The sequence below is a fragment of the Silurus meridionalis genome, chromosome 9 (genome assembly GCF_014805685.1).
Source record: "Silurus meridionalis isolate SWU-2019-XX chromosome 9, ASM1480568v1, whole genome shotgun sequence".
In the NCBI taxonomy this organism is placed as follows: Eukaryota; Metazoa; Chordata; class Actinopteri; order Siluriformes; family Siluridae; genus Silurus; species Silurus meridionalis.
Genome location: NC_060892.1, coordinates 1,864,718 through 1,870,730, shown reverse-complemented (window position 1 = coordinate 1,870,730; position 6,013 = coordinate 1,864,718).

The following is a 6,013-nucleotide window of genomic DNA, read 5'->3' as shown; positions in this document are numbered from 1 at the left end:
CTCGTCTCCAAAACGTTTAACCTGCACGTCCCTCCTGTTCATCCTTGTGTACCCCCAAAAAATCTTTAACTCTGCTACCTTCAGCTTCACCTCCTCTCTTTTGCCTCAATGCCACTGTCTCTAAAACATACAGCAGGTCTCACCACAGTCGTAAAAACTTTCACTTTCACTCTCACGGATACTCTTCTATCACAAATCAGTTGTCTCATTTGATCAAGTGAGCTGTTTAGGCCTTGTGCAAGGGCCCATCAGTGGAAACTTAGTAGAGCTGAGATCATGGTGAAGCTTGTAGCAGCCCATTCTGCAGCAAGTGTGTTAGTAAGTCAGGTACTGATGTAGAGAATGATAGGAGATACAGGTTTGAATGGTTTCACATATGGTTTTAAAAGTCAGGCGTCCTAATGTTTTTGGCCGTTCAGTGTTGCTTAGGTCTTAGGTATGCCAGTGTAAAATGTAAAATGCTGTATATAAGTGACTTCTGATATTGTTTCGTACCAGATACTGTACTCATGGCTTCATTTGTATATCAACAGCAAATGGACACCATGAGTAAAAATGGGGTATTTACTCCTGCTTTCTCTCATAGCAGCACCACCAACGTCAAGTCAAGTCAAGTCAAGTCAAGTTTATTTGTATAGCGCTTTTCACAACAGACATTGTCTCAAAGCAGCTTTACACAAATCAACAGTGATGGTGAATGGTGTGCATTTGTCCCTGATGAGCAAGCCGTGGCGACTGTGGCAAGGAAAAACTCCTTAGATGTTATGAGGAAGAAACCTTGAGAGGAACCAGACTCAAAGGGAACCCATCCTCATCTGGGTGACATCAAGAGTTTGATCATAAATCTTTCAACAATACAGAACACTGGAGAGTGAGAACTAACATGATTACTGGAGTATAAGATTATAAGTGATGTTCTTTCTGCAGTCTTAAACAGTCTATATGGTTAGTAGCTCCGAGTTTTATAAGCTCAGCATTTGTGATCACCACAGATCCAGCATCAGCTTCTCCATGCCAGAGCCTTTAAACACTCCAGGAGGTCCAATGTCAAAACTCCACACATGTAGCGGGATCCAAATGGCACTGGTACGTCTCTAGATGGTTCAGGATGTTTGTGAGTTCGGCATCTACTTCTTTAAAGGTCCGTAATCATCACGAGGTGGGAGGTGACTGGAGCTGGAGCAACCTCAGGATGCCTCGGGATGGGGAGAGAAAGAGAAGCAGTGGAGAGGAATTAGCGTAGCTGCTGTTCATGATATTAACAGCACAAGTTGATAATGTGCATGTGATCAGATGTTCTGGAGCACAAGGTTATGATGTGATGTGTGTTATGTGTAGGCTTTGCTAAAAGATATGTTTTAATCTACACTTAAATTGGGTGAGTGTGTCTGAGCCCCGAACACCGTCAGGAAGACTATTCCAGAGTTTAGGAGCTAAATGTGAAAATGCTCTACCACCTTTAGTGGACTTTGCTATTCTAGGAACTACTAGAAGCCCAGAGTTTTGAGATCTCAGGGGCGTGGCGGATTGTAGCGTGTTAAAAGACTGGATAGATACACGGAGCCAAACCATTTAGTGCTTTATAAGTGAGAAGTAATAGTTTGTAGTCTATTCGAAACTTAACAGGAAGCCAATGTAGGGACGATAAGATCGGGGTTATGTGATCATATTTTTTTGACCTTGTAAGAACTCTGGCTGCTGCATTCTGGACTAACTGAAGCTTGTTTATTAATGAAGCAGGACATCCACCTAGTAACGCATTACAGTAGTCTATTCTGGAGGTCATAAACGCATGGACGAGCTTCTCTGCATCGGATATAGACAACATATTTCTTAGCTTAGAAATATTTCTAAGGTGAAAGAAGGCTGTTTTGTAACCTGATTGATGTGATTTTTGAAAGACAAGTCGCTGTCTAAAATAACACCCAGGTCTTTTACCGTTGAACTAGTGGTTACAGAACATCCGTCTAAATGCAGGTTGAGATGCTGGAGCGTCTGTATACCAGTTTTGGGCCGATGAGCAAAATCTCAGTCTTATCAGAATTTAAAAGTAGAAAGTTATGGGTCATCCAATCTCTTAGTTCCTTAACACACTCAGTCATCCGGGTTAATTGAGCTGTATCGCCTGGTTTAGATGAAATATATAGCTGAGTATCATCAGCATAACAATGGAAGCTAATTCCATGCCTTCTAATAATATTTCCTAACGGAAGCATGTATATTGTGAAGAGCAGGGGTCCTAGAACTGAACCTTGCGGCACGCCATAATTTACTTGCATTAGCCTGGATAGCTCTCCATTCAAATCTACGAAATGGTAACGATCGGACAGGTAGGATTTAAACCAGCTTAATGCCTGTCCCTGAATGCCGATGTAATTTTGTAAGCGATCTAGGAGGAGATCATGGTCTATAGTGTCGAATGCAGCACTAAGATCTAGTAAAACCAACAGCGAGATGAAGCCTTGGTCTGAAGCTAAAAACAGGTCATTAGTTATTTTAACTAGAGCAGTTTCTGTGCTATGATGGGGCCTAAAACCTGACTGAAATTCTTCAAAGATATTGTTCTCTTGCAGGTAGGAACATAACTGTGCAGCGACAATCTTTTCTAAAATCTTAGACATAAATGGGAGATTTGAAATTGGTCTGTAATTTGATAACGTGTTTGGATCCAGATTAGGTTTTTAATGAGGGGCTTAATAACTGCTAACTTGAGGGATTTAGGGACGTGACCTAAAGATAGTGAGGAGTTAATAATATTTAGAAGAGGCTCACCAGTTGTATATAACACTTCCTTCAGTAATTTAGTAGGAATTGGATCTAACTGACATGTTGTCGATTTAGCTTTGGCAATAACATTATACAGCTCTTCCTGTCCTATACATGTAAAACAGTGGAGTTGTGGAGTTGAAGGTAACACTGTCTCAGGAGATGCTGTAAGAGGTTGAACTGCCACAATTGTTTTTCTAATGTTATCTATTTTTTCAGTGAAGAAAATCATAAAGTCCTCACTACTAAACTGTGATGGAACACAATTTTCAGAGCCCTGATTTGTAGTTAGTTTAGCTACTGTACTGAAAAGGAACCTGGGATTGTTTTTGTTGTTTTCTATAAGTTTGCTCAGGTGTTCAGCTCTAGCAGCTTTTAGCGCCGTCTGTAGCTGAGCATACTGTCTTTATACGATTCTAAATACCTCCAATTTAGTTTTCCTCCATTTTCTCTCCAGATTACGTGCTGTTCTCTTGAGGGCATGTGTATGACTATTATACCAAGATGCAGGTGCTTGGTCTCTAACCTTTTTTAACCGGATAGGGGCAACGGTGTCTAATGTGCTAGTGAGGATAAGGTCTATGTTCTTAGTTATCTCATCAAGATTAATAGTAGTTATGGGTTTAGTGAGAAATTGAGATAAATCAGGCAGGTTATTTACGAATCTGTCCTTAGTGGTTGGAACAATAGTCCTACCAGGTCGATAACGTGGTGCAACACGGCTAATCTGCTCTACCGGTAGTGTGTACAGTATGAGGTAATGGTCTGTGATGTCATCACTCTGAGGTAAAATATCTATATCAGTGACGTCTGCTCCGTGTGATATTATTAAGTCTAGTGTGTGGTTAAAGCGATGAGTTGGTCTGGTGACGTTTTGTTTAACCCCAAAAGAGTTTAATAAGTCAACAAATGATAATCCTAGAGCATCGTTTACATCATCTACATGAATATTAAAATCTCCTACAAGCAGCACTTTGTCAAAATTGATCAAGAGATCTGATAGAAAACAAGCAAACTCTTGAAGAAAATCAGCGTAGGGTCCTGGGGTCTGTACACGGTGACCAGAGCGAGTTTACTATGTATGTCCGAAAGTACAACTTTAAGAACGAGCACTTCAAATGATTTAAAGCTGAATCCTAACATCTGACTAACATTAAGAGAAGCAGTATAAATGGTTCCTACACCCCCCCCACGACCAGTCTGACGGGGCTCATGCTTATAAACATATCCTGACGGTGTCGACTCGTTTAGACCCATATAATCACCTGGTTTAATCCAGGTCTCAGTGAGACAGAGTGCATCCTCGATCCCCTCGACCAGAGTAAATACAAGCTGCTAGCCAAAGGAACTGAAGGCCTTCTGAGTCATGCTCCAAAAATCCACTCATTCCTTTCAAGTCCACAACACACAAACCCATATCATCCCCGTAATCCTGTAAACTACAACAATTTTAGCTACACAATCTGTCTACCAAACCTGGCATTCACCCACACACCACATGAGCTAAACCCCTTTCAGTTCTACAGACGAGAGATCTTTCAGATCCAGATTCAAGGCCATTATGTACAGAAATTTTGTTTACGGTTCTACATGTTGCTCATGAGTTCTACTTAAATAAATAAATAAAGCTCCATCACAGTACAATACAATCCAGCAGAAATATGAGCACGGTCCTAACCAAATTTTGATCTTAGTCCTAACAGTCACAGCTCATGTCTATATTTGGTTCGAACCAGACCAATATTTCTATAATGTTTTGCAAAGCCTGTATGCATCAGAGCACTCCAGGCTGCATATTGAGCCTATTAAACTCCCCGGAAATATAATTATAGCACTCACTGTGGCATTTTTGAAGTGCACTGATTACCTCGGTGGATAAAAAACACTATTACAAACTCTAAAAGATGAATTCCAGTGTCTGCAGTGAAGCACCAGGGTTCGGTTTGCACCTGCTGCTGCGGCATGAGCTCGCCAAGTTCTTAATTGAAGACACAGTGAGGTGGACGGATGTATGTAGAGCATCTGGAGGGAAGTAACATGCACGAGGAGGAAAAGTTTGACAAAATCCTACACGTTTGGCAAAATCCTACATGAATGAAATATTTCGCCATTTTTTTCTGACATCATGCTGCCAATACGCGATCGCCACAGATGAGAATTGCAGCATTGCTTTTTGTCCTCACAACTAATATATTCTGTACAATAGATGAGAAAAGCTGAAAAAAGCTTTTTATATATCCATTTACAGGAACAGATCCATAAAGAAAGTTACTTACATTTCCTCCATTTCTGCTCATTATGAAGACCTTTATGAGGTAAAATTTCGAGCATAAAAACACTAAATAATGTATTTCATGGCTGCTATTCAACACTATTGAGGTTTGCCTTGATTTCTCAAAATCATATTTTGGGTTAACTATTTAGAAAACATGTTTTTCTCTCATCCTGCTGAGGCTTTGTGAAACACTTCACACTGTGAAGGACTGTGCTGTGAACAGTGAGTTTCCATACAAGAGCTAATCAGCATGAACTATTTAAACAAAAGTATTGGGACAAGTGACTTTTCCAGCCATGTGATTCCTCCCCAAACTGTTACCACAAAGATCTGAGGCACAAAACCTGTACAGGAATTCTGTGGATACACTAGAACTAGGAGACCCAAAATTCCAACAATTCCCATGTTAAAAAAAAAACAGGTCCATGAAAATCTTCTACTGTAGAGCTTCAACCCTATTGAACACCTTCAGGATGAATTGGAACGCTGACTGCACCCCAGGATCTCACCTCCATCAGTACCTGTTGTTATAAACACCCTTCTGAATAAATGTCCACAAATCTCCATAAATGCACTCCAACATCTAGTGAAACACCTTCCCAGAAGAGTGAAAGGAAACTTCTCAAAAGGTTCAAATATGTTGCTCAGCTGGATTTCAGTCTAATAGACAGTAATCCTATCGCCTGCAGCTGTAAGAGTTTCCCATCTGTAACATAGCAGAGCATTTATGAATGTTTATACAAGAAGCTGAGCGAGGCTAGCACTATTCCTTTAATATTTGGGCCGTAAAATAATGCAGTGTCTATCACTCTTTTTTTCTTTGTCCTTGTACTTATTAGTCATGATTTTTTCTTCAAGGTCTCTCCCTCAAACCCTCTTAAACAATCAGAGCTGGTGTTGGCTATATGCTTAAAACGATTTGGTTACTTCTAGAGAATGTGGTCAGGAATCCGATCTTTTTCAGTCTGTTAA